General features: G+C 37.0%; 1 protein-coding gene across 1 annotated transcript in view; it reads left to right on the top strand.

Moving 5' to 3' along the window:
* GMDS (GDP-mannose 4,6-dehydratase) overlaps window positions 1-27,850 on the top strand; it is a 414,580-nt gene that overhangs the window by 98,931 nt on the left and 287,799 nt on the right. The gene's annotated exons all lie outside the window — the stretch shown is intronic.

Here is a 27,850-nt window from a genome sequence, read left to right as displayed (position 1 = left end):
TTGTTTAGACAAGTATGATTTTACTACTAATACACCCGATGGAATGCTGCATTAGAATTGCCTTTAACGTGCAAAGTAAAAGTTACTTTGTAAAGAGGTTTCAATTTAACATCTGCAAAAGAGTAAATTTTTCATATGACGAAGGGTGTTTTTTGATGGTGCCTGGAAACAACTGTTTCTCTGGGTCAGTCATACACGTGCCATTAATGCTCATCTGGTAGGTACATAAAATGTTCTACCTGATATTATCTGTTTGCTGTATGGAAGGTTGAGATTTGCATTCCCTTGCCTTTTTCTTGCCTTGTCTTTAAGTGGGAACTTTATGTTAGCAATCGTTTTCTTCCTCTTCCATACCTTTTGTTTTAGGGGAAGGTGGTGTGGGAAGGGGCATGATGAGAGGAAAGCCCAATATTTTATATCTTTTATATAGCGAGAGGACAAGGGGCAATGCTTTAAGTCTTGGGGAGAGGAGATTTGGCTTAGCTATTAGGAGGAAGTTCTTTACTATGAGGGTCATAAGACCCCCCATACTCTACCTCCCCTCTCCAGAAGTGTTCAAGGCCAGGTCAGATGGGGCTTTGAAAAACCTGATATAGTGGGAAGTAACCCTGACAGTGCCAGAAGAGTTGGATCTTGATGATGTTTAGATGTCCCTTCCAACCCAAGCTTATGGCTCTCTTAATGTTGTTTGGACAGTGCTGAGGTGAAGCTTCAGGAGTGCATTTGCAGGAGGTCTTCTGTCCATCACAGTCAAAAACCTTCCTGCTAGAGAAAATTGGTCATGATTTCAATGTTATGTTTCTATGTTGTAGAGGTATTTTTTCATATTTACTTGCACATCCATGCTCTCCTCTGTCGCAGCCATCTTTTTTTCTTCCATACTCGGGTGGAACCTGTGCTAGACCCATCCCCTTGTGTCCTGTTTTATTGTTGCTATGTATGAAATAGGAAATTCAGCAAGGAATGTACTGGTAAGCCAGTGCCCATGGGGGGGAAATGGCTCTCTTCTGCTTTGTAAGTACACCTTGCTGGGGCTGCTGGAATTTAGCTTACTACGCTTTTTACACAGACTATGAAGGTTTTTTTGGTATTGCAAATCCAGCTAGAAAAAACATGTGATTTTAGCCAAAGTTGTATTTTGTCTTTTTCCATTTAAGACCCTGGTGTATCGAGTGCTTCCATGCAGTCTTAGAGAGCAGATATTATATATTACAGACTTTTTAAAATGAAGGATTCCTATGGTTTTTACCATGGGACTCCAGGAACAGGGTTCTTAAAATGCAATAATCTCTGGCTCCCCATTCTCTTGTATTTGCCGTATCCTTTACTCAAAATAGACCACACAAAACAGTTTGGTGGTGGAGTGTTTCACTAAACTTGGGTAATCATCTTCTCGTTTTGAGGTCTTTCAATAATCATAGAATCATTAATGTTGGAAAGGAAAGAACCTTTAAGATAACCGAGTCCAGACATCGAAAATAATGCACTTCTTCAGGCTGCCATAGATAGAACCCTCAATTTTATCAGGTTGAGGGCATGTTTTACTCACTGTAATGTTAGGAGGCATTAATTATTTATGAATATTTGTTAAACTATTAACAGATGCTCTGTGCAGAGTCGAATTAAGTTCTCTCCTGCTGGAACACTTTTTTTCCATCCATTGTAGCTTCTTGAAAAAGGACTATCTGTATTCATGGATACATGATGAATATGTTTTATTTGTTGCCAGAAATGATAGGTGTTAAGTTTTAATCTAAAGGATGTTTTTTTCTTTGCAAAAACACCTGTTGAATTTCCCCTGATTTGCAAAAACAGTGACTGACACCAGTCATGAAAAGCTGTGCCCTTAACAGAAAAATTTCAAGAGCTTTTATTGTGAGATTAAAAAATTAACTGTGGTCATAGGTCTGGTCCTAATTGAACTTTATGAAGCAACTTTTAATACAAGTAATTATTAGTTAAAAAAAAAAAAATGTTCATAAGACTCTTAGATTATACCTTTCAGCTGACTTCCATTAGCTTGCTGAGGTTTTTATTTGCCTTTTCTGGTTATAAATTTAGTCCTACAACCATACTGTATGATCATGTAAGGTCTCAGAATGCTGACAAAGGAATAGGACAGGTTTGACCTATCTAGACCAAGAAACAAGGAAGACAGATGAGTACTTACTTGACAATCAAAGCTTGTAAGTCGTTAAGCTCTTTAATGAAAGTAGATTTCTTTAAACCTTTAATGTTAGAATAGGTCTGTTACAGAAAAATATGCTACCTTTTCTTCTAATCCACTCTCAAGGGAGAAAGCAATAGAAATTATTTGAAATCTTACATTAAAACTTAACATAGACTGATTAACTGCTTCATTTTTCTCATAGCTTATATTTTAGCCTTTAACAGTTGTAATATGGACAGTCTCCTGCAGTTGAGCATCATGAATCTGGTTTTAGAAGGCAAACTTTGAAAATCATGAGTACAAAACAGTGATGGAGGAAAGTGAAATCATAGCTATGAATAAATAAAATTTTTAAGACTTTCATTAATAGCATTTTTCTAATGAGTTCAGGGGAATTCTTTTCTGTGGGCTGGAATATTAAGAAAAGGTGTAAAACTCAGGGGATCTGGTAATCTATAACTCTTCTGGAAAATATACAGAATGGGGTTCTGCAACCGATCTCATCTGTACCTGTAACAATATACATATTCCTTAATGTTTTGGGTCCTGTCATCCTCTGCTTGTTTCTCTGAGGACTTACAGGTATATTGTCCTACCAGAGAAGGTGCAAAATTTTCTGTATGGTTTAGGCAGAAATTATTTTTGTCACCTCAGATGTGAGTGGAAGATGGCTGCATATCTGGGAAAGTCTCCAGCCTGGCCCAGACATCTTCCTTCAGGGCCATAGCATCCCACTTGGCTCTGCAGCCATCTGACATAACACAGCACAGGGGCATGAATACCCTCCCCTGGGGTTTGTTGTTGTTTTGTCGGGGGTTTTTTGCTGCTCCTCAGCAATCTGCAACTCTGGATTACTGCTGATGCTTAAAGCCAGCCCTGGTTCTGCCCTGCTGGGACACCACAGAGACTGACTGTAACATGAGATGTCTGGAGAGAGGCCTCCCAGGAAATCTGGGGGTTCATCAGAGCTGTTCTTGTGGATCCCTCACATGTGGGCCATGTGCATCCAATACCAGCAGTGGCTGCAGGTGGGAGTTGTGGTCATTTTCTCTGTGCTACCACCAGCCTAATGTAAATATTGCAGTGTAAAACCACAGCTGCTAGCTAATATTGCAAGGTCAGGGAACCTCTGATAGTAGAAGTACCTAAAGGGAACCAACACAATCTTGAGAAAGCGGATATAAAATATTAAAAAGGTGGCCAACCAACAGTTCAGTTTTTCACCTAGCTGAAGTAGTTAGATGTTTACTTTCCAGCTTTTTTCCTTGTCTTTCAGAAGGTCTTTGTGGGGTGAGGAGGAAGAAGATTCAACTTGGCAGTGACAGAGGAGAGTAGTGAAAATTTTCTTCTCTTCAGCAACTTTTTTTTCCAGATATTTCAATGTGGTTTTGTTTGCAATATCCTGATCTTGAAAGAATTATGCCTGTTGTTCTTGGCATTTCATCATCTTACTCCATGCAGTGTGAAGGACCTGCTGCTTGTCCTAAAAATTATGGAATCGAATGGAGATTGATCTTGGATGTATTCCAGTGTGTCATTCCTTAAACCTTACATTTTATGAGCTCTCCCCTTTTTGAGTGATTTCCCTCCCCTCCCTCTGGCCAAGCTCCTTTGCAATGACCTTTGTAGGGCCAGAGATTTAACTTTCTCATTGATTTTTACATGTGGTGAATGTATGACTCAATATAGACATAGGAATTCTTAACATGTTTCAAAAATGGTGTAAACATAGTTTGAAACTGCTCTATTACGAAAGGGCATCAGTACATTCTTCTTTTCTTCTTTTTTTTTTTTTTTTCTTCTTTTTTTTTGAGAAGTTTGGTCTCCTGTTATGACCACAACACGTTTTGATTTATGATCCTACTAATTAAAAAGCATATATACTTACATAAGAGAGAGTATGCAAATAAACATGTGACAGGTTATAAATTTTTTTTAATGCAATTTAATTGTGTCTTACCATAGGAGTTTCTTCTGATTTGAAGTCTGAATTCCAGAACGGCCGAACTTTCCTTCTGGCTGAGACCCTCATGAGATGAGATTAATTCCACAAAGGCTACCCTGCCCTGGACATAAATTACTTCTCATATCAGTCTGTCAAGATCTTGTAAATCTTTGCAGTTTTCTTTTTGAATGTAGAAATGTTTTGACTTCCTTAATTTGATAATTAATGATGTCATTAATTCCTAACACTTTCCATCTAGTTTAGAGATGTGAGTTAGTTGCCTACTGAAATAACTATAACAATAAATAAAACAACCACAAATTTACCTCCTCTGCAGCAATTATAGGATCAAAGAACTTTGGCTTTAATTTTTAGTCTGACTTCTGCATTAATTAATATTGAAGATGGTTTTTAGCCTTTTTTTTTTTTATTAATAGGTGGAAGCATCTTGAATAATAGCCCTTTTGTGGCTGCCACTGGATGTAGCTGTTTTCTTAAATTCCTCATGCTGCCTTTTCACAGGAGCTGAAGTTGTGAGACTGGGTATTTGTCACTGAGTTGTTTCCAGAAGGATGTCTTTGGTTGCCAGTGTTCTGAATATATTCTGGGTATAAGATCCAACTAAAAAGGTGAAAGGATCTAGTTGGTTACTCAGCAGTATTATTGAAGCCACACTTTCTTGCCTAATACTATGTAGAATGTTATAATTTGCATTTTACAATCACCAGAGTCCAGGTGTAGCTGCTTTAAGAATGTGTCAAAGCCATGCCTGGTTGTTTTGCAAAGCATGAAGATGTTTTTCTCTGTTATATTGGCATTTTTCTGTTCATGGCTGTTCCGTTACTTACATGATCTAGAATTTTGGTCTATTTTTACTGCATTTTTGTCTTCACCCTGATGCAGCTCAAACAAACTACTTGAAGTAATATTATAGTTGAAGTCAGTACTCCAAAATTCATTGGTTAAAGGATTGTTGTTTTTTTATATATAATTTCTCACAATCAGGGCAATTGTATCTTTCTGAATCTAGCACTCTGAATATTGATATCAGTATAAAAAAACCACCCTTCAGTGATTCTAGCAGCAATAGGAAATATTACTTAAAATTTCTAGAGCAGCTTTCTAGAGAGGGAAGTCAACTGAAGAATGGAAGTAGGTGACTGGGGAGGTTCATACCAGTTCGTGTGTTTACAAAGCTGCTTTATGCCTATGTACCTTGTAGAGTGAGGATCTAGATTACATTTCCCTGATACATTTACAGAATTAATAAATCACAATAATGTCCATTTAAGATAGCTGCTTCAAAAGCAAGAGAGGCTCTTGTAACCTAAGTTGCTCTGAAAACCTGCTTTATGTTACCCATTTTTTCAGCCTTAAATGCAGCAGGACCTCTGTAGCTGTGAGTGGCTTCTCTGCTTGGTCTTGCAGAGGCTTCTTCAAGAGGGAGCTCTTAGTCCTTCCTCCTCCCTTGAGAGGGGATTCCAGGATCAGCTGAAGCTAAAACCCCCCTAAGGTTGATCTGGGCACTTGTGGGAGAGATAAAGGAGTTGTAGCACCTGCAAATTTCTTGGATATCCAGTGATAACCTAAGTGTAGTAAACATTAGGTAACTTGAAATGCTGTGAATATCAGGTAACTTAAAATGCTCTCTTGTAATTCTAAATATTCTTCTGTACTCTGCTGTGGTTAATGTTTTTCCTTATTGTAAACATGCAATGAATTTGGGACTGGGGCTGCTTTCGTTCTCATCTTAGAATTTACCAGCTTCATTAAATATGTCTGTGATGATGAGGCTTTAAAGTCACATCTGTAAAGTTGTTTGACGTCCAGGGACAGAATGTTGAATTATTGCCATCTGTATTTTTATTTTCCAATTCTTATTTTTCTTGTCCCTTGAACCACGTAGTCTGACAGCCTATGCTCTGTTATAATTGTTGTTGCTAGAGAGTACATTAAACCAAGGGTTTTAAAACCACTGACAGATTGCCTGCTTCTTTAGTAAGACACCTCATCTTGTATGGAGACAAAATTCATCTCTTATGTCACTGTTTGTCCAAGTTCAACATTTATGTTTAAAATAGAACATCTGATTTGGGGGAAAAAATCAGTTTAGTTTATGATAGTCTATTAGGCAATCAAAAAGAAATACTAAACCATGTTGTTCACCTTCTTTCAGCCCTTCCCCCATTCTCTGGTCATAGGATAAAAATAATTCAGCACACAAAAAATTTTCAAAATTTCTAGAGAAATGAAAATACTCTGAAATAAAACATTTCTCTTTGGATCTCATTTGTAAGTTGCAGATAATTTTTTAAGCTGTGGAGTATGTTCCACCCTGTGTTATTTTCCATACATCAGTGATGTCTAAATTTATTCACGGCATGTGTTTGTTAACTATATTTTCAATATTTGGCTAACCAAAATGCTATTTTGAACACAAGCATAAAGGTGGTAAGCGTGATTGTTATTTACCAGTTGGGGGTTTTTTTTAAGCTCTCAGAACTGTCTCTACTCTGCAAAAGCTTTTCTATTTATTTTTTTTTTTTATCCCCCTTTTGCTTAGAGCACATTTGACACACAAACAAAAGTGACTTTTGTCTTGTAATGGAAACATGCCAAGCTGTTTGACATACTGACAGGTGGGATATTATTTAGTGCTGCTGAAATTTGGGTTGTATGGGGTGCTTTGTTCCCTCTAGATTGTGTTTTGACTTGCATGTTTCTGACTGCCATTGTAGCATTAACCTTCTTTATTGGACTTGGAACATGCCTGCGAGAGCTTGCCTTATAAAAGGCATCGAGTGTTTTTTTCCTACATTGTTAACGTGTTTCTGAAACAAATTGTACAACAGGAGCTAAAAAGTTTTCCTTTTATATGCTTTTTTCCACTGTAAATTACCCGTTATATTTAGGTGTGCATGCTTTTTTCCCTTTCACCCTTAGGTTGGAATATACAGTCATAAATAAAATATTTAAATTCTCATTTCTTCAGCAAGATTTATTAAAACAGTGCCTCTAAAACTGTAGTATGACAGTGGTGAGGGGAGTTTAAATTATACAACTTCAACATCTGTTTACTAAGTATTTGGAGTTTTCTTCTCTTTTTGTTGGGGTCAGGCAGTTGAGTTTGGTTTTGATCCTGGCAGAGTGGAGGTTTGTTCTCTCTGTGCAAGGGTATCCCAGCAAGAAATAAACTATGATGTCATTTTACAAGAGCATAAGAAGGACAGAATTGTTGGCCACTAGGAGATTAAGCAAATACTGTCATTATTTTTAGGCATTATGTGGTTCTTTAGTCTTTTGGTGTGGCTATACTGAGTTCTCTGTTTCATATTGTGACTGAAGATACATCAAAGGGAAGGTCTTCTCTACGTTGGGAATGCCAAAGGTAAGGGACAAGCTTACTTAGTTTTCTCTGGGCACTGAGGCAGCTGCTTCTCCATCAGTTCCTAGTACACCAAAATTCCTGCTTCAGTGAGACCACCCATTGAGGTACCTTTCAGCTTGCCCAGGCACCCAGGGTACCTTAACTGTCTAGAAGTACTCTAGGATCTCCTGGCGAACCTCAGTTTGATCTGAATAAAAACTTGTACATCCATAATAGGGATGGGCTCTGGCATTTAGCATTGCCTTAAGCACTGTCCTCGTATTTTTTAGCAGCCTCAAGTTTTCAGAGAGGTAAAACACTTGGCAGAAAGTTAAGGACTGCATGGATGATTCTAGGTGTTTTGAAACCTGCAAGGTAACTTCATTTAGAAAGGGATAAAAATTAGGGTCTAGTTTTCTGTTAAAATTGAGAAACCATGAAATTTTGTTTCAGTGATATTAGTGAGATGTTAATGTACTACTGAGGATGCCTTGTATTTAGGTTATATTAGGCTATTTTGTAATGTTAAAAACACGAGAAGTAGATTTAAAGAAAAAAAGTTCTCAAATGATGGAACAAAATGGCCAGTTGGCAAAATGACATTGAACTCCTAGGCTGTAGAAGACCTTTGGGCAAAATTAGTTTCTTTGGTTCCTCAATTTAGGATCAGAAAGAAGATAAAGCTTAAAATTTCACAGTAAGAACCCAGTTTTCTGTGACTTAAGTAAAAGTCCTGAGTAGGTAAGGCCAACCAGAAATGTCTCAATTTGTAATATGGGAAGAAGACACTAATATAGAAGCAGGGAGCCCAGTGTCTCCTGGATCTGAGAATTTCAATACCAACTACTATGTAATGTTGATGCTATGGATTTAATCCATTGTTTGTAATTAACTGCTGTATCTGCAGCGTGAAGTAAATTAATACATTATTGAATTAGCAAGGAATCAGAAAGAGATCCCAGGCCAGGCAAGTCGCTGAATTAAAAAGAAATCTGCAGTGAGTAAACTCGTGATTTCCCAGACCTAATGTCCTGTCCAGGCTCTTCTTCTTTGAATTGCCATTGAGAAATTTGGCTTCTGAGAAATTGTCCAATTCCTTTTTTACAGGGATTCATACTGTTGTCTCACATATTGATTGCGTAGTTTGTTTTCAGCTGTCTTGCACTGGCTTTCTGATGGTTTATTTTTGAGATGGAGACTCTGAAAACCACTTAAAAAATCCTATTTTCTAGTTTGATCTCTTACACAAACATTTTAGTGATGGAATTTCTATTGCTATGTTCCTGAATATCTTCAAATATCTGGACTTTACCAGTGTGTGTGTTGATTTTATTCTTTCATGATGCTAAAAGATTAGCATTCAGAATTTGTAGAGTTTCTCAAAAGTATACAGCTTCATGAATTGTTCAAAGCAATTTGTGTAATCTCTTAGTGGTAGCTGTAGCTTCTAAATTTAATGAGGCTAATGATGCCACAATGCCTGAAAAGTGCCTTACCTAGATCTCAAATCTAATTAAATGGTTAAAAGATGGGATTTGTTTCACTGTTCCACTGATGAACACTGGTGCTCTAACACTCTGCTGTTAGCATTTACTGTTATTAAAATCTACAGTACAGATCACTCTAAATGCTTTTCAGGATGGATACCACAAATAACTACATCTGCTGGTCCTCTCTCTTGATTACCTTCACCACTACATATGTTCTTCTGTAAGTCTTACAAGGATGTAGGCAGATGAGTGAATTAACAAGTAACAAGCCAATGCTCGAACTTAAGATGCATTTCTTAACTGTTGTGTGCTGCCCTTATGTGGTTTTAAGTTGCTTGAGCTGGGTGGCATGGAATGAGTTGTAAATAAGCAATAGGTGCACAGAGTGAGCTGTGAAAAGACCTCGTAGTGGAAATTTGTAGTTGGTTTATACAATTGTTTATGCCATGTGCTTTTCTTTTTATCCACATGCACTGTAAACTGGGCAAAGATGTCAGCAAGTTACTGCTGTATCAGTTGTTAGAGAAAATTTTTCTGGTTTTTATTGAAACAAATGCAATAAAAGAAACAGCTGATTATAATCTGCAGTGAAAAATAGAATCAAGCGGGGAAACATTTGCTGTTGAGGTTGAATTCAAAACAAAGTTGTTACACTTAAAAAAAGGTAGCAGAATGAGGCAGTTGGGTTGTCTGCTCTTCCATGTGATCTGTGTTAAGGGTGCAGTACATATGCTGTATAATTTTATATGTGGTATATATGTTAGCAATCAAAAGAACATTGGAAGTCACCATGCTAATATGAAAATAGCACTAAGTGGAAAGAGAAACATACAAGATAATAATAAAAATCTGAAAAAATAAATTATTTCCCTGTGTCAGCACGTGTCTAAATGATTCCACACAGTGCTTGCAATGCCAATAAATAATAATCTGGAAGTACAAATTACGTGACAAGCATGAGAAATAAAAATTTAGGTTTCATCCTTGCAAACTTATAAAGCTTCACAATTTTGTTGAATGCAGAAAAAGGTACTGGATTAAACCTGAAATAACATGTGAAAAGCAGATCAGAAATCTTTCCACAAGAACAATTTGGATATGCCTTCTAACATTTGGTTTACAGATGAATGAAGGGAGGGCTAGAGTGTATTTAATTTATGGCAGCATACTTTGGATGGGAAAGTTGACTTGGAAAGGCCATCATAACAGAGTCAGTGGACATACCTATTGAGTAGAAATATTTTATTATTTTTATAGATTTTTATTCTGAAATAAAAAAAATGACAGGTAATAAAAAAAATCATTACTTCATTTATGTACTCTCAAAAATGTTTTAAGAAACTGTTTTGTGAAACAACGTAGTAGATTGCAGATTCCAGAAAGTATGACTGGGGTAAGAAAATTAAATTTCCAAGTCCATCATACCCAGTGGCAAGTTTAATATTCATTTTAGATTGGTGCATTTTGTAAAGGTAGGATCCCAGATACCATTTAAGTACAGGTAGAACTATTAAATTTACCCTGATTCTTTTTTCAATGGAGGACTTTCTAAAGAATGTCTGATGCTGCATCTGTACTTCTTGAAAGTATCCATGCAAGGGTGAGAGCAACACCATTCTTTTCATGATGATTTCATGAGACAGCTGTGACAAATGTGGCTTCCTGACCCAAGCAGTGTCAAAATTTGTAGTTTCAGAAGCCTGATTGTTTAAAATTTTGTGGCCATGGTTTAGAGACAGAGGTATTCAGCCATATAGACCTTTACTATATAGAGTAAGACCACTGTGTGGCTTAGCACAATAATTGCAGTTCTAAATCCTAGATAGTGGAGTAGCTAGAATTGAAATAAAATCTGTATTATATATGTTCTTTCTGATTTAGGTAGCCTGAAATGAATTTTCACAGTAATAACTGCATGCAGAAAGCACTGAATATGTCCTGTTGGAAAATCAAATCTGAAATCTCTTGGCATTTGAAATTAAAGGTTCCTGCTTATATAGATTTGAGAAAAAAAAAAAAATCCTACCAAATTACTAGAACAGCTCTCATAGGGGTATGATTACTTTCAAAATTAGTCTTAAATCCTACAGATGCTTAAATGTTTTAGAAATCCTGGCCTGTTTTTTCTGTCTTGCAGTGACGTTGCAGTTATCACTTGAGAATTATTTGGGGAGTGGAGAGTAGTAGCCATGTTGGTTTGCTCTGGTCATCTAAGTTGGGAGGAAATCAGAAGATACATATTGGGTACTCAAATTCCATATAGATTTGGTAAAGAGGGGAAAATACCTGATGGGGAAAAAAGGGTATTTGGGGTGCCCAAACTTAGAAGGCTGAGTCAGTGCATGTAGGTGGTAGAACTGCTGGAGAGCTTCTGCCTGCTGACCTCATGGCCTGGTAGCATCCCTTCCCCTAATTTTTGTCTGAGGAAAAATGTGAAGCATTTCTTGATATACAGCATGGTTTGACTATGTTTGGCTTTGAATTGTGCTGTTTTGAATTATAGCTGCTTATTTATGTCCACTTAGCTAGTAAATATATTGGTTTCCAAAAGAATATGTAACTTTGGACATTTATCTTTGAATACATTTTCTTGCTAGAAGAAAAGTTAAAACTAATGAGAAATATGCAAGGATTCACAATACACCAACTTTTCTGTCTAACAGTGGTTTTCTTGTTGCTTGCCTGAAAAAGCAGTGGTCACATTTTATTGCCTATTTTTTCTTTTCTCTTGTTTGTGGATAAATTAGGGTATGCTTTCGAGACCTTGGAATTTCAGATTAAAATATTTTTTTTCATGTTAGAAATAAATATTTGAAGTTAATTAGGGCTTTTATTATGTGTTTGGTTTTTCTCCCTGGAATACTCCAGTATCTTGTAGAGATAAACAACTTTTACTGTCCATAATTTGCAGTCTATAGGTCTTTAGGACAAAATAAATATAAGATTTATTTTGAGTGCTTGTTTCAGTTTTTAATCACTAGTTTTCATTAAATCTTTTGAAGAAAATTATTGACAGCTGACTTGATCCTCAAAATGACCTCATTAAATATTCCTTTTTAGTAAGAATCTGTATGTAAGCTGAATTTTACTCATAATTTGAAAATTAGGAAAGATTGTAATTTTTTTACAGTATTAGTCTAGTAATGCTACACCACTACTAGTCTGCCAGTCTAGTCTACACTGCCTCATCCACAGTAGGATTTTTGGTCAAATATTAATTAAGACCATGAACTTTCTCATAGAAGTTCTTAGGTTTTCCAGCATGGGTTTTTGACAAGATTATTACTTGACTGAAGATCCTATTTCTGTTGCTATTGCATAAAGATATATATAACCTTTGATAAAAGTGGCATTAAAAGCGATTTTGTTTCATGCTAGACCTCTGATGCTTGCTTTTTATCTCTATATTTTTCTTAGAAATATTTTTTCTCCTCTTTTTGTTGTGTTTATTTTTTCATAGCTTGTTTGTCTTGTCGTTGAACTGCAGAGCTTAAACCAATGGAGAAACAAAATCTCAATAGAAAACAAAGCAATCAGGAAAAGCTAGTGTTGTGTGGTTGCCTGTTGCATCTGGGCAGAAAAAATGCCTTTAGAATTATTCCCAATCGGCTTTGAGGAAAACATTTTATAAATTCAGACTAGAAGCAAATTGTAATGTAATATTTTAAGTGGCTGGCTTTTCACCGAGTCTGGCCCTGTGAATGTGATAGATCAGTTCTGAAACACCTGCATTGAAGTGAGCCAACGATGCCTTTCAACACCTCAAACCACTGGCCAGGTCCTGCATCTCGGGCAGTGAACGTAAGGAAAGGTCATGATTTCATCACTCTGCTGTGAGGGTGCCTGGATTAACGTGTCCTGCCATCCAGAGAGGGGAAAATGAGGAAAGAGCAAGGCACGGGGTGGGGGAGGAGTCTGTCATCCCTGAGGTAGGATTTTGAAGAGTGCAAATGCTACAGTTGCTGTACCCAGACATGACAGCACGCAGCAAGGTTGTTACATGAAATCAGACTTACAATGTGCAGTGTACCAAGTGACAATAAGGCAATTGTTGGACACTGAAAGGCTAAAAAATAGATTTCTTACCTTTAATACCTACAAATTTTCCCTGTGAGACAGTCAGGCATAAAGGCAACATTATGTACAAATTACAGGTTATTACACTCTAAGTGCAATGAAATATTTGTTTGCAAATATGCCAGAATAGAGATTTGTTGCGACCTCCACATCCTTTTTGGGAACGTGTGCCAACTGCTAGACCTTTGGTAACCTTCCTCCCAAATTCTAACTGCAGGAGGTTTTATTTTTTTTATAGCTACTAGACTATGAATTGAATGCCCTTTTCTGGTGCCATGTGCTACATGGATTTGCTGCCAGCCTGTGTGTGTCTACAAGTGGAGTCTCAAATAGACTGAGGTGTGTCTACAAGTGGAGTCTCAAATAGACTGAGGTGACAGGATGTCTTGGCCTTTAAGGGAAGCAGGTTGGCAAGGGCAAGAAGTTGTTGTCAGGTAATTATTGAATTTTAAATTTGTTCACAATATTTGAAGAAAATAGAAGACAGCAGGTTTCATTGGTCTGTATTTTTTCTCCAAATTATGTGATATGAGCATTATAATACATAATAATAATAAGACTTTCTCGTGGTTGTCCTAGAAGAGAAGTATTTGTTCTACACTTTTAAATTCTAAACTGCGTAAGTCGTGCTTGTGAACTGAGTTATAAACTCAGTGTTTGGTGATCTGGAGGTACATAAGTTCACACTTCTAACTAATCGTGTAGGCATTATTCTGAAACTCAAAATACGTTTTACCTAAACTTTGTTAAATAGTTTAATTGGATTAGTTGTTAATTTAATTCAGGGTGGTACTACTTTGTGGTACTACTGAAGCCATAACTTCAAAAATTATTTTTCATTACTCTTTAAGCAAATGAGTTAATCCTTTGGCATCCCATATTGAAAATGCAGAACACCATGTTTATTAAATCATGGGATAAACATTTAAGGAATGGATAGACAATAAAATATAATACCTGTTTAATAACTGCACTGAGACATTTCATGAGCAAAATTATTCTTTGCTTTCTGGTTGTGGCCTTCCAGTCATTGTACAATACCATTGGGGTTTGATAGCATGAATGGCTTGAGAGATCATAGTTTGTTGGTTTTGGTAAGCTTATGTGTCCTTCCTCCTGTGGATGGTGTCACTTTAATATTTCAGCTACCTTGTAATTCCAGAGTGATCAAATTCAAGGAATTTTTCTGTGAAGTAGTATTCATCTAGCAGCATTGTAGATTCTGCACTGCATTTTCTTTTAGCATTTGTCTCACGTAGCTCTGGAAGTACTCAGTACCAATGTGTCAAATATGTTTTCTTCAGAGAAGCTTTCTTCTTTAGTGCATAACTATGCTATGAATCGTTAGTGCTAGAAATCTGCTGTCAACTTTGCCATTTTTTTTCACTCTAACTTGTGCTAAGGGTTATCTGGTTCATTATATTGTCAATGTTTGAAAAGCCATGCTGTGATTTCTCAGCTGTGAACTAAGCTATAGAGATATAAGAGAAACAATCATAATGTTAGCTGAAATGAGCCCTTCTCATATTGAAATTCAACAGCCCCAAAAATACACTCAAAAACACTTCAATATTTTTTCCTTCATTTGTATTCTTTGCCCTTTTTAAAAAGTGCATTCAAGGCAGAATGGAATTTCTTCAGCTTATTAGGGCTTTTTCTTCTAAAGGATTACTTTTAACTGCTACATGGCTTGAAGTAAATCTTTCAAAGAATACTTTTTACTTTTGCATAGAAGTCACTCTGCTCTATAGCTTGGGCAATGGTTATCTGCTTGATATTACAAATTGGAATTTATTTATTTGTTTGTTATGTTTGCAAAAAATCAACATCTGGCCTTCTGCTGAAAGGGAGATTCCCTATTAACTCATGACCTCCTATCTTTTATCTCCTTTTTTGTTTTGATTTGCTTTTGGCATGTACCTTTGTAAATATTTTACCTCATGGCTGCCATGTTTTTGATCAAATAACTATAAACATGAATATCACCATAAATATCTGCAGATATGTGTTGTTCTCTTTCCCTGGTCTTCTCCATGCTGTAGGAACAGGAAGAGAAGTGCTGAAAGTGACTCTTGTGTCTTGCAAGCCTGGCATTGAATGTTCACATGTTTAAGACTTCTAAGTATGTTTACATTTTCCAAGGAAGCTTACAAAAATCATGGAAAGCCACATGAAGCAATTTTTTAACTTTCTAATTGGTCTATTTTGGGGGGGGAAGACCAAACCTGAGGTTGGATGATGCCTTTAATGTGCAGTGTGCTTGTCAAGTTGTGTTGCTTTCTTCTGTGGAAATACATGATTTTTTTCTGCACAACAGGCAGTGATTTTGACAACAGTAGTCAGATATGCAGGCTACTCTGAATGAATGGTTATTATCTATACATACAATTGTTCTCAGCAAAAACATTTTATATTCTGTAGAATTATTCAGAAATCACATAAATCAAAATACAGTAGATGCATTTGTATGACAGATTGAATATGTCATTGGTAGTTAATTTTATCTTCTCATGTTGCAGGGATATATTTAAAACAGTAAGGCTGATATCTTTCAACACCTCTCCTTGGCTATTAAATAAAAATAAGTCTGTGAGACTGTACAAAAATTGCATGGATTAATTTCAGCATAAATTGTATTTTTCAGTTTTGGTAATAATTAACTCTATCTTGAAGAAAACAAAGGAGCAAATGATCAGAATGCATCTTATATTTACTGCTTTGCATTATATTAGAAAGATTTGTTAGTTTACACTTCTAAAAACATGCCATGTTTTTAAAAGTAAACATGATTTTAAAAGCCTCATCATAAATGTAGCTGCCAGACAGCTGGTATTGCTTTTTTTGCAAATGTTCCATGAAAAAAACTAAACTAACCACTTGTATTCTTTTCCGTGGGCTTTAAATTTGTATTTTACAACCATTTATTAGACGTACAGTAGATGTGTAATTTAATAATGTTTTTTGGGTCTGAAAAAGGGAGGATGGTTTTGAAAATACACTATATTGACTTTCTGCAAAGGTATTATCACTGTGATATAATGTTTCTCTGGATATAAGAGTAAAAGCAGAGATTTCAAATTGAACAAAGAAAATTTCAGAGCAGGGAGCCAAGAGATGTGTCTTTTTTATATGGATTCTGGCCAATGTCGATTGCATAAAGGGCAGTAATCTGAGGTGTGACCTGGGTATCAGTTTTGTTACACATTCAAGATGCTTCTAAATTTTTTAATTTTTAAATCCTTGGAATTTTTCCAAATGCAACAAAAACAAGCAATTCATAGTCTCTATGGCATGCCTTGCCAGTAACTGAGGCGTGTATCAGAATTAAAAGGCTGGTATAAGGCTGAGTTGGGTTTTTTAATTTAATTTCCCCTTTAAAAAAACAATTCTGTCTGGGATTTCCCTTGGAAAGGGAGGGGAAATGGTTTGGATGTAGTACTGACAATGTATGTTAGAGTTTGCTGGAAAAGCATCTCCCTGCAGTGAGGTAAAATCAGTTTTAAACTGTGTGGGGATAAGGGGTCACTGTAAAGTGGCAGCCTAATAATGTTGTATCCAACAAATGTTTTCTTTTCATGACCTAAAATGATAATTTCAGGGCTGTGACTCATTTATTGGCATGTTTTTTTTTCCAACAGGATATTCTGCTATCTTTACTCTTTTTTTTTTTCTTCTTTTCTTTGAAATGACAGGAGCAGTAGAATGTAAGCAGGGAAATTCTTCTATGTTCACGCGTTTTAAGCTTTGCAAAAGATATTCCATTCTTCCACACACTACTGCTTTCTATGTAATAGTAGTTATTCGAGGAAGTTTAAATCAGCTACTGCATGATACTGTGTGATAAAAGGAAAAGGCAGAAGAACTTTTTTTTGCTATGGTGTGTAACAGAAAGCTGGGCAAAGCAGACCCAGCTCCTTTTCTAGCACCCCTAAGCCTGACCTTTGCAGCATCTGAGTTCATATTGCTTTCCTGACTGCCAGTGCAGGGCAATAATATTCTTCAGGTTTCTCCCCTCACTCACTGCATCCTCTGTTACCATCCTGTGAGCTGAGGAAGGTGTAGACATGGGAGATGATCACAGATTAATAGAACAGTCCCTTTGGAAGGGACCTTAAAGGTCGTCTAGTTCCACACCTCCTGCATGGACAGGGACACCTCCCACCAGACCAGGTTTCTTCAAGCCCCATCCAACCTGGCCTTGAACACTTCCAGGGAAGGGGCAGCCGCAGCTTCCCTGGGCAACCTGTGCCAGTGTCTCACCACCCTCACACTGAAGAATTACTTCCTAATGTTTAACCTAGCTCTTCTAGTTTAAAGTAATTTCTCCTCATCCTGTCACTACATGACCTTCTAAAAAGTCCCTGCCCAGTTTTCTTGTAGGCCTTCTTCAGGTACTGGAAGGCTGCTATAAGGTATCAGCCCCCACATATATAAGGTATCCCCACAGCCTTCTTCAAGCTTAACAACCCCAACTTTCTCAGCCTGTCTTCATAGGAGAGGGGCTTGAGCCTTCTGATCATCTTTGCAACTCTCCTTTGGACTTACTCCAAGAGCTCCATGGTCTTGTGTTGGGGGCTCGATACCTCAGATGGGGTCCCACAGGAGGAGAGTAGAGGAGATGATGGTGGTGCTGGACTGCTCGCAGAACATCAGCAAACAGCTTTTGGGAAGATAAAGGCTGAATGTAAATTTTAGCAGAGTGCAGGGAGGAAGTCCCTGATTCCTGACACGGGGACAGAAGAAGCCAAGTGCAGGCATGCTATGCTCTCTAAACCACCCTTGTGTATTCAACTTAGCAGCATCACAGATGAAGTGAAAAGAAAAATACTTGTGCATATAGGTGGTGATGATGTGCATGGTGCTCTGGTTACCTCCAGCACATCGATTGATCCCTCATGATCATGTCAAGGTCTGATGAGATGGTGTGATGCTAAGGTCCTAAGAGATATCACTTTTGCTAATAAAATTTCTATGTCCATTAATCCTAAGGAAGAGTTCCCTTAAAGGTCCGAATGTTTCATGGACAGTGGTTCAGATAGTTTGAATGAAGGATAGGAAGAGTGGAATAGCAGTCATCTTCCAAGAGGGGAGAGGTACTCAGACACTTACATGGTTCTGATAAATCAGACTGTCACCAGATCTTCCTCCTTTAATCTGTTCACTCTGTGGCCTTCAACAGACACATTGATTGGGGTATATTGTTGCCTGCCACTTTGTTCTGATATTTGAGTTTGGTCTCAATTCGATAAGCTTTTTGGAAACTATTTTTTATGGGTGAAGGAGGTAGACCTGCTAGTTGTTAAAAAGAACCAGTATTTTGAAAGTTTTAAAATTCAACAAGACCTGAACAGATTTCCATAAAGTCATCAAATCCATGTTTCTAACCTGTAATCCACCCAGTCATATCTTGTGCTCCCACTTGAAATTCTGTAGACGAACAGTGTAGCTCTTCTAAAACTATTGTAGGTTTTTTTTGTCTTTAAAAATACCTAGAATACCCTTGGTTTTCCTAGCTTCAGTCTTAAAAAAAAATTCCTGAAATGTATCTTAGGGTGAAGTTGGGGGAAAAAGAAAAAAACAACACAAACCACAACTCTACAGACTTGGGTGGAATGCAGATATGGAAAATGATGGCTTCATAAATGAGTTTCTCTTACAAAGAACAGCTGAAAATAAAACCTGACAGTGGGGCATGTGAGGCAGGCTTGAGTCAGGGCAAGCCTGTGCCTTTGTATGAGCAAGAGCACACTGGTGGTGGTATGATACTGAGAAGGTGTGATTTCAGACCAGGTTCAGAGTTTTAGCTGCTAAGACTCAGTTTCAGGAGGAAGTTTTTTTCCCTGGGGCCAGATTTGTAAAAATAATCATGTTTCCATGGAAGTTAGGTGTGTGAATACCCTGGAGAATCTAGGATCTTAACTCAAATAATGAAGTAAGTAATTATGGTAGGCTATAAGAGCAGTATTAATCTTCAGTCTTTTTTCTGATGAATAATAAAAGTAAGTTTAAGGGTTTTTTTTCCCCCACTTCTTGGCACCCATGGAAAAATGGCTTAAAATAATTGCTTTGGTAGCATTTTCAGCTCAGATTATATTCAGTATATAGAACATAGTGCTTATTGGTAGTCTCACAGTTCTGAAGTTTCAGAAAAAATTCTGATAGGCACATATTGTCAGAAGACCAAAAGCACTGATGTTCATCAGTCTGTGAAATCATGTTTATCTTGGAACTGACCTGGTATCACTCCAGTAGTTTCGCTTTAGTAGTTTATAGACACGTACTTCTCCTTTCTCATTAACTAATTTTATGTATCTCTCTAGTTCTTAAAAAGGCATGAAATAGGATTTACCTCCTTTACACTCATATTCTGTCCTTGGAGACAGTCACCTGGACAAAGCCATGGCTGACCCAGTAGAATTTGTCCCTGCTTTTAGGGTACTAGAAGTCCTTTCCAACCTGTGTTATTCTAGCATTGTAAAATATTGATCTTATACGTAAAGTTCTTCTACATAAAGATTCACATGCCCTTAGTTCTACCAGAAGGATTAAGGGTGTAACGAAGGGCTTAATCATTTACTGTTTGGTTTAAGAAATAGCAAGAGTGTGGGCAGTGGGCTTACTTTGCAGTATTCAAATCAAACATGCTTCAAGTAAAGAGATCTTGGTTCTTCTGATCTCACTTCTAAATTGATCAGAGGAAAAATTAAAAAAAAAAAAAGAAAGATAGAAATTAAGTGTAGTATTGATATATTGACAGAAAGTGTTCTGTATGTGGGTTACTAGATGATAGAACTACTATATCTAATGTATTCATATTTATGTGGGTTTTTTGTGCCTGTTATGTGAACTGAATATGCTCTCTATTGCTCCTTTTCCATTGCATGCTCTCTTTTTCATAACATCAGGAAAAGACAACCAGAGGACATAATTTTTTAAAACTGACATTTATGGATGCTTCCTTTTACTGAGATCTTGATTGAATGTAGTTATACCTTTGAGATTGCATTTTTCCACATAACCTGGACTATGTTATGTGTTCATTAAGAGCATGTGATTTTTTTTTTTCTCCTAGACCTAATTCAACAAATCTCAACAGTTATGTCATGATCCTGGCACATTTTTTAAAAGTGTCTCTGTCTGGGTATGTCTTTATACCTTTTTCACCATCCCGGCACATTGTTCTTTAAATAAATTGTTTCTAATCAATCTGAATATGTGTAAAGCTGCAGTGTAATTCCATGCATAAAGGTGCTGTGATAAAATAGACTGAAATCCTTATTTTTCTGTGTGTGGACTTTGTTTACCAAATATTTCTTTTGTAAAAATTGCAGCACTTAAAACCTATTATTGTCAGAATAAGCAGGCAAGTCGCTTGTCTTAGGCTGTTGGACAAGAAAAGTGGGATTGGTGGTAGAGAGGCTTGTTTTGCAAGATGATGTGTAGAGGACATCTTTCACACCCAAGCATGATATTGTCATCAATGAATACTTGTAACTTCAAAACTCACAGCTGAAAGACGTGAATTCCACTAGCATAATGGAAAACCTGCTTTGTAGATGCCTTATTTTTTTTATTATAACACAACAGACATTGATATAGCTATCAGGATATATTTTAACAAAAATATATTCCTCTTTGAGAGCTGAAATTTTGCTTTCTTGGTTGGTTTGTCTCTCAAAATTTATTAAGTACTCAGAAGGCAAAATAAATTATTTAGAGATCTGATTTCTCCTTAACATTTTCCCATGTAGTTTTTGTTTGTATTAGTAGGAGTTAGGTTAAGAAGAGGATACACATTGCAGTTGCTTGGGTTGGTTTTTGTTTTGTTGTTGGGTTTTTTTGGTTTTTTTAATCTCCTCTACTTGAACAATGATTTGAGAATTATCTGTAGACCTCTAGCTCCATATTTTATAAAGTGAGCATTTGTATTTTCTTTTTAAGGAAGAATAAGCCTTTTTGGTTTTTTTTCCTGTAGCAGACTCAACTCCCAACTCTGTGAAAGGTGCTGAACCACTGTAACAGCAAAATGACCAGCTTTCCAAGACAAAAAAAATAAAGGGCTGAAGGCATAAGCATCGCTCTGCTTGTAGCCTGGATCTCTAGTTTTCATTCAAACTTAGTATTATCTCAAATTACCTACAGAAAAATATGCTTTTCTGGAGCTAAATTGTGTCACAAAACCCTCCCCATGATTACTGGTGTATATGGTACCCATACAGAAATTTGCAAACTCTGGGATGGTTGCACTGAATTTGTCCTCTATTCTGACTGGTTCGTATTATGGGTAAAGGTAGTGGTTGTGATTTTTTGTTTTCTTACTGGTCTTTGTCTCATTTATTAAAAAAAAAACAAAAAACAAACAACAACAACAACAAAAAAAAAAAAAAAAAACACCACAAAAAAACCAAAAAAAAAAAACCAAAAAAAACCCCAAAAAAGCCAATACAGGACTAGCTGGGGGAAAGTTGGGGAGGACTCACCCATGGCAAGTCTTGTTGTAAAGACTGAGTTGCCATGTCAGTGGAATTGTGGAATTTGTAATGGGGTCATTGTGGTGAGGACAGGGGACAGGGCTGCAGTTGCTGTTGTTTTGGTAATATCTTTGCAGTAAAACAGAGGTGTGCAGCTCTCTCAGGGCTGTCCTAATCAGCACAAGCATAGGTAGCAAGATGTGATGTCATGGGCTGGGCTTTGGGCCAGGAAACTTTCTGTCTGTCCAAGTTTGCTATCAAGATGATTTGTGTGAGGATTTTTGTGACAAATGATAGCTTGTGACTTACCTTCCGCGGATTGTACTTATCCATACCAGCTCAATTTGAGTTTGTGTATCCAGACTACAGCAGTTTGCTCTGGGGTCGTGCTTTCAGAGCCTTTCTAAACTTCTTTTCAAATGAGAAGTTACTCAGCAACCAGAACTAGAAGTGCTAGTTTCTCAGATATGTCTTGTAAATGTCTCAGATTTGTACCGTAGTCCTATAAGCACATACCAGGTTTTCACCATATATCTCTGAAACAAGTCATGTTCTTCCAAAACAGGATACTGTACTGGAAAAATATTGGACTTCACTAGGTGATGCAAAAAGCTACAGCATTTACAGATATACTGTAGTAGGTAGATTCTGTGTGAAAACAGCTTCCAAAATGCTCAGTCTATAGAAAGAACACCAGCCCTGGCTTTTCAGCAGCCATGTGGGCTATATCAAAGTAAGGGTAACACAAAAGGAGGTTGACCAGAAGTTTCTTTTGCTTTTAACTATCTCTAGCTTGTTCCTTTTCCTCTGGGAGCCTTCCTGACTCTGCTGGCTGAAGGCAAAGTTTCAAGTTCTCCATTTTCAAGTCTTTCACTTAAAGGGTTTTTACAGTCAATTTTTTAATGTATTGGCGAATAAGACACTTGGATGAGATTTTGTGGAAATGATGGGTTTTTTTGTTGCCTCTTGGTTTGAGTTTTGGGGGCTTGTTTACCTTAATAATCTTCTGATCCTTTGCATGGAACTGCAGGTTTTTTCCCTAATGTCCTTAGCCAAATTTTCCTTTTTTATGTATAGTTGATTGGAGTATTCAGAACTTTGTGGTACAGCAGGCTGAACAGAGAGACCTCTGTTACTCTGAGCAGCACAAAATTGATTCAATTAATTGTCTGACTTTAACAATAATCAATTTAGAAGGGATTTGGTTTGCCTAAATAAACAAAGTGATTTCAAATTAGGCCTTCACACAGTCCAGTCTCTTCAGATGTCAGGTTTTTTGCAAAAGAGAATATTCTTTGGTTTTTCTGTACCCTGTTTTTAGTGAATGTAATTAAGAAATTTTGGGAAGTTACATGATTGACCATTCCCTTTTATCAGTAAGGACAGAATAAAACAAAAACTGCAAATGTTCTGAATGTTAGAGCAATATGCTTGCCATTAAAGTATAAGGAAGACTGTTATTACTCTTTGTTTACACTTCTACTTAGCTTTCCTGGCAAATTAATGAACTTTTGTGCTAACAGGCAATTCTGGTTATCTATTAATTGTGAAGAGGTTACATGGAAGGACTTTTTCTTTAATTGTTCTGAACTGTCTTTTTAGAATTCTACCTGTATTGCTATATTAACTATCTAGTAACCTTTTTACCTCTTTGAGAGTGTTCAGAAATTAGTTGATTCTTTATTTGATTAAATATCTAGAGAAAAAATTACTTTGATCAATATGACCAGGCAGTAGTACGTCAAAATGCCAAGAAAAGCTAAATATTTTTTAAAATAGTTCTTATAAACTTGCAGCCACATAACTATTAAATTTTTTAACAACACTTTCTGTTGGTTTTGTGTTAGTGTTATCTCTGTAGAATAGTTAGCACTAGCAGCTGAAAATCTAATTTTAAATAATAAGGTCATTTAGGAGCATTCATCTGAAGCTGTTATTTTTCATCTAGGAATATATCTTATTTGACATACAGACTAGTGTGGATACCAATGTAAAGCCACTTGAATATGTTAAACTACAGAAATAATGTAGTTCTTTTGGGGTCAAGCAATAATTTCTAGGTAATGTATTTTTTCAGTTTTCAAAGGATTGGGTGCCAGAACGATAGAGACACCAAAACCAAAACACTGTGAAAAAACATTAACAGTGTGCCAGTTTATATTCAGTACAGGAAACTTCCAGCCTTATTAGGTAGGTAATGATTTATTTGAGAGGGAGTTTGGAATACACCTGCTTCCAACTTAACTGGGATTCGGATGCTACTATATTGGAAATATAGAAAAGCCTACGTAAGCTTGTGTGCATGTAATACCTGTTTAAACAACTGAGGTGACGTGCTAAGAGAAAAATAAGTTGTTAGTAGGATATTTTTAATAAGTACAGCTTGTGTACATATTGATCAAATGTAAAATTTGAGAAAAGAGGAATAGTTTTTCTGTACCTCTGCTGACATCTGTACGTAATTTACAGGTTTATTTACAAAAGTGCTTATCTGAAGCTCAGAAATTAATCCCAAGAAATCTTTTTTTTTTTCCTTTGAATTACTTTTTGTTAATAAATAGAAGAGAAAAAAAAACAAAAAGGAAAAAAAAAAAAAGAAAAAAGCCAATGAATTTCTGTGTTTCTTGCTTGTGGTTAGTCCAGACATACTTTTTCCAATACAGACCTTTTTTTTTAATGCTATGCCACTAGTAATATTTTGAGTTGCAGAAAACACTTTTATAAAACGTTAAAGTTAAGGGAGACATTTTAGCGGAATTTTCTGTTTTTATTTCCCACATGTACAGGATATTGCTTTGACATATCAAAGAACTGGTTCTGCTGCAAACAGAACGAAGGGGAGCATATACTAAAAGTAACTGGGGACGGGTAGGTAAAATAACAACTGGGGAAGGTTGTGCAAGAGATTTAAGTTGCTTCCACCAAACAAGTCTTACATTCATTCCTGCAAGTCTCAGCTCTGGCTCTTTTGCTAGCTTTCACCAGTATGGCCTGCTTATCAAAGCACTTTATCAGTGGGGAAGGGATGTGGGTTAACCACTTCACTCAACTTGAACTTCCCAGCTAGCAGTCTGTCACCCAACAGCTGCTTTTCAATACATACACTATGTGCTGCAGAGCTGATTCAGAGCTCATGACAAGAACAGCATTGTACTAGAGAGGTTGCTCAAGTTTGGTGTTAGCTTCCTATAAGCTTTAAGGGAAAAGAATCCAAGTGCAGCTCCAAGGTTCTGCTTTTTTTAATTATTGCTTTTTAAAAGGTATTTTCCCCATATAGTTCAGTAAATGCCTATGTGTATACTTTTAAAATATGCAAGCCTTCACTTCTTGCCATCTCTGCTTTCTGGAAAGTGTCAGAATATCCGTTTCAACCACTAATTTAGCAGACCAGATCAAGCAGTAATTCTCTGAGTGGCATATCCTTAATATAGATACAGGGTGTGAATGTGCGTGCCTATACATCTGTTTATTCCCATGGTATTTTTCTGTGTTTATACAGAAAATAAAAATAGATTCAAAGTTAGACTGAGTTTGAACAGTTTTTGAGGAGCGGGTTCAGAGCACATCAAGAGTGGGGAAACTAATTTGCTGGTTCCTTCTGTGTTAGCTTTCTTGCTTAAACACAAGTTAATTACCTAGGCTTCACGGAGACGAATCTAAACATCTGAAATTGCAGTTTTAGGGCAGTTTCGGGGGGAGTGATGGAGAAGAGATTGATACCACTCCTGCTCTTCAGAATCCAAGCGTGATGGTGAAGCTGCTGAGCTTCACACAAGCTGCTCCTTGGCCTGGAGATCCAGGAAAAGAGAGGTCCAATGTGGGGGATGCAGGGGATCAGATGAGCATAGCCAAACCCAAGCAGCTGGGAAGCTGTGGGGTTGCAGTGTGCAGTAACAGACCACCCAGCAGTTAAGAGGGACTAGGGTGGGTTAAAAAACAGAAGAAAAGCAAGATGGTTTTTTGTTTGGTTTTTTTTCAGTTCTGTGCTAGACGGAGGTGTGTGGGGTGGAATTGGGCAATGAATGTTTATTAATCACTTACTGTATTAGCCATAGGTTAATACGGAAGGATTATGTCCAAGCAAAGTTCATGTAACTCACTGAAAATACCTTCTTTATTCTCAGTGACTGTCCACAGCACTTTTCAGTTGTGTAAGGATTGGGGTGTTGCCCCTGCCCCCTCCTGGTTCCTCTTCCTTCCCTTGCCTTGTGCACTGACCTCTAGCTCACAGATGCACTGTAAAAATTCCAAGCTGTGCCACCTCTCTGGAGATTAATAATTACAGAAGAAAAGTAGTGGGAGCAAAATGCTTCTTTTGCCAGGACAAATCCCAGTGAGGTGATGATGAGGCCAGGTTTGGCTTCAGAGTCTCTCTGAAGCTGGTCAGGCTTTTATGTCTCTCAGCAGGGTGAAGTACACTGGCAAACTGCTGGGTTTTGGCAGGCTGCAGCATAAGGCTTCACCTTGCAGACCACTGGCATCCCAGGAGATGATTTTGAATCTCATGCTGCAGTCCTCTGAACACCTTCTGTTTGGTCTTCTTGATGGCCAAGCTAGTCTGAAGCTGTGGTTTGGGGTTCCTCCTGGAACAGTTTTATGATGACTTTCCAGAACTGCTTTCTGTTTATTTTTTCCTAGGGACTGAGTAGGAGGAGGTAGTGTTAAATATTCAACTTATTCTGAATTTCAGCATTTGCATGGGATTCAAATGAAGTCTTGAAACAATTTAATTTGGTTCCTTTGCCAGAACTGTGACAAGTCCTGTTAATGAGTTATGTATCAGTCTTTGAACTTGTACAAATGAGTTCTGCTACCAGAATGTGTTTTCATTCCTTTTCTGAAACAGCAAAATGAATATGAAGTGTGGAAGAGTGGAGATCTTTAATAGTAGTACTGGTTATTTGATCCTGTTCCTTAAAAATGTAATAAATTATCTTCTTCTAACATCTTGGATCCAGAAGAGTCTAAAAAAAAAAAAAAAAAAACCCAAACAAACAACAAACCACTTTTAAAATATGTATATTTATAAAAGCAGCTTTTCAGAATTATTTGATCTTTATATACCTTTTAATTTACAGAATATCGGAGAATGTGTAAGTATCTTAAAACAGCGATATAGGTGATGAATTAAAACTTATTAATTAAATCTGAACAGGATGAATTTACACAGCCACAATGGAAATACTCTGCTACACTTTCATCTAGGATACAGTGCTATTCAACCTACACCCAAAAAAAGGGTCCAGGTATCTCAACCTATTGTAATAACTCTTATCTGAAATATATTATTTCTGCTGACAAATTGCTACCTAGAAACTTCCTGATCCAACAGTACAGATTATCTTGCCCAGTGTAGCTTGTCACATTGTTTATGGAATATATCCACCTCCATTCAGCTGCTGACTCAGCATAACGACTGCAGTAGATGTGATTAGATGTCTTTTGAAAGTAAGTGGTCTAAGAAGTACTAGAAAGCAGCCATGCTGTAGAAATCTTTTCTTGCCTCTGTCTGATTTAAAGGGCTTTGCATGATTATCAGGAACATCCATTAATTTAATATGCTTTTATATTTCTGATAGAGGTGTTCAGTTTAATTCTTACCAATTGTATGGGCTGTCTCTCATGGGCAAGGAAAAGTGTGGCCAAGGGTAAATTGTTAGCAGGTCTGATGCTTGAAGGGATATCACCTTCTGTGGATTGCTCCTTATTTCAGATTCTCAAATGTCTTTTACAGATATAAGTGATACCTCAAAGGCAAGAGGAGGTAAACATGAGGCAGGTGAGCATTGTCAGTTCTGAGGAACAAGGTGGTAGTGATTTTCAGAGGTTAGCAAAAACAGGTGGAATAAAAGATTTTTCTGTTGTTCCAATCTGTATGGTTCAGTGTTCAAGGCAGGTACACCTGTCTGAATGTAGATATTTCCTTTTGCCATTGCACTCAAAAAAACCCCATGATCATGTACTTGGTGACTTCGATGCATTCATTGCATCTCTCCGATTTTAATAATTAGTTTAGGCTATATATGCATATAATACAATTAAAACTAACAGATATTCTGAACTTTAAATAGAACCATAAAGTTGGTCACCAAACAGGGAATCTAGGTGGTCCAGATAAAGGGTGTTAAGACAGGACCATCCTCAGGTGAGGCACACCAGTCTTTCTTCCCTGTGGTGAGTCCCAGACAGGAAACAGGAAGCAAGAGGGGCAAGGAAGAATGATTGCAGATCAGGACTCACCTCAGAAGCACAAACTTGTTTTTTAAGTTAGTTTTTTTCACCAATAGCTGTTGCTGTTTAATAATGTGAGGAAACAGTGGGTGACTTGTA

The sequence above is a fragment of the Heliangelus exortis genome, chromosome 2 (genome assembly GCF_036169615.1).
Source record: "Heliangelus exortis chromosome 2, bHelExo1.hap1, whole genome shotgun sequence".
In the NCBI taxonomy this organism is placed as follows: Eukaryota; Metazoa; Chordata; class Aves; order Apodiformes; family Trochilidae; genus Heliangelus; species Heliangelus exortis.
Note: the sequence above shows the minus strand (reverse complement) of the source record. Positions and strands in the feature narration are given on the sequence as shown.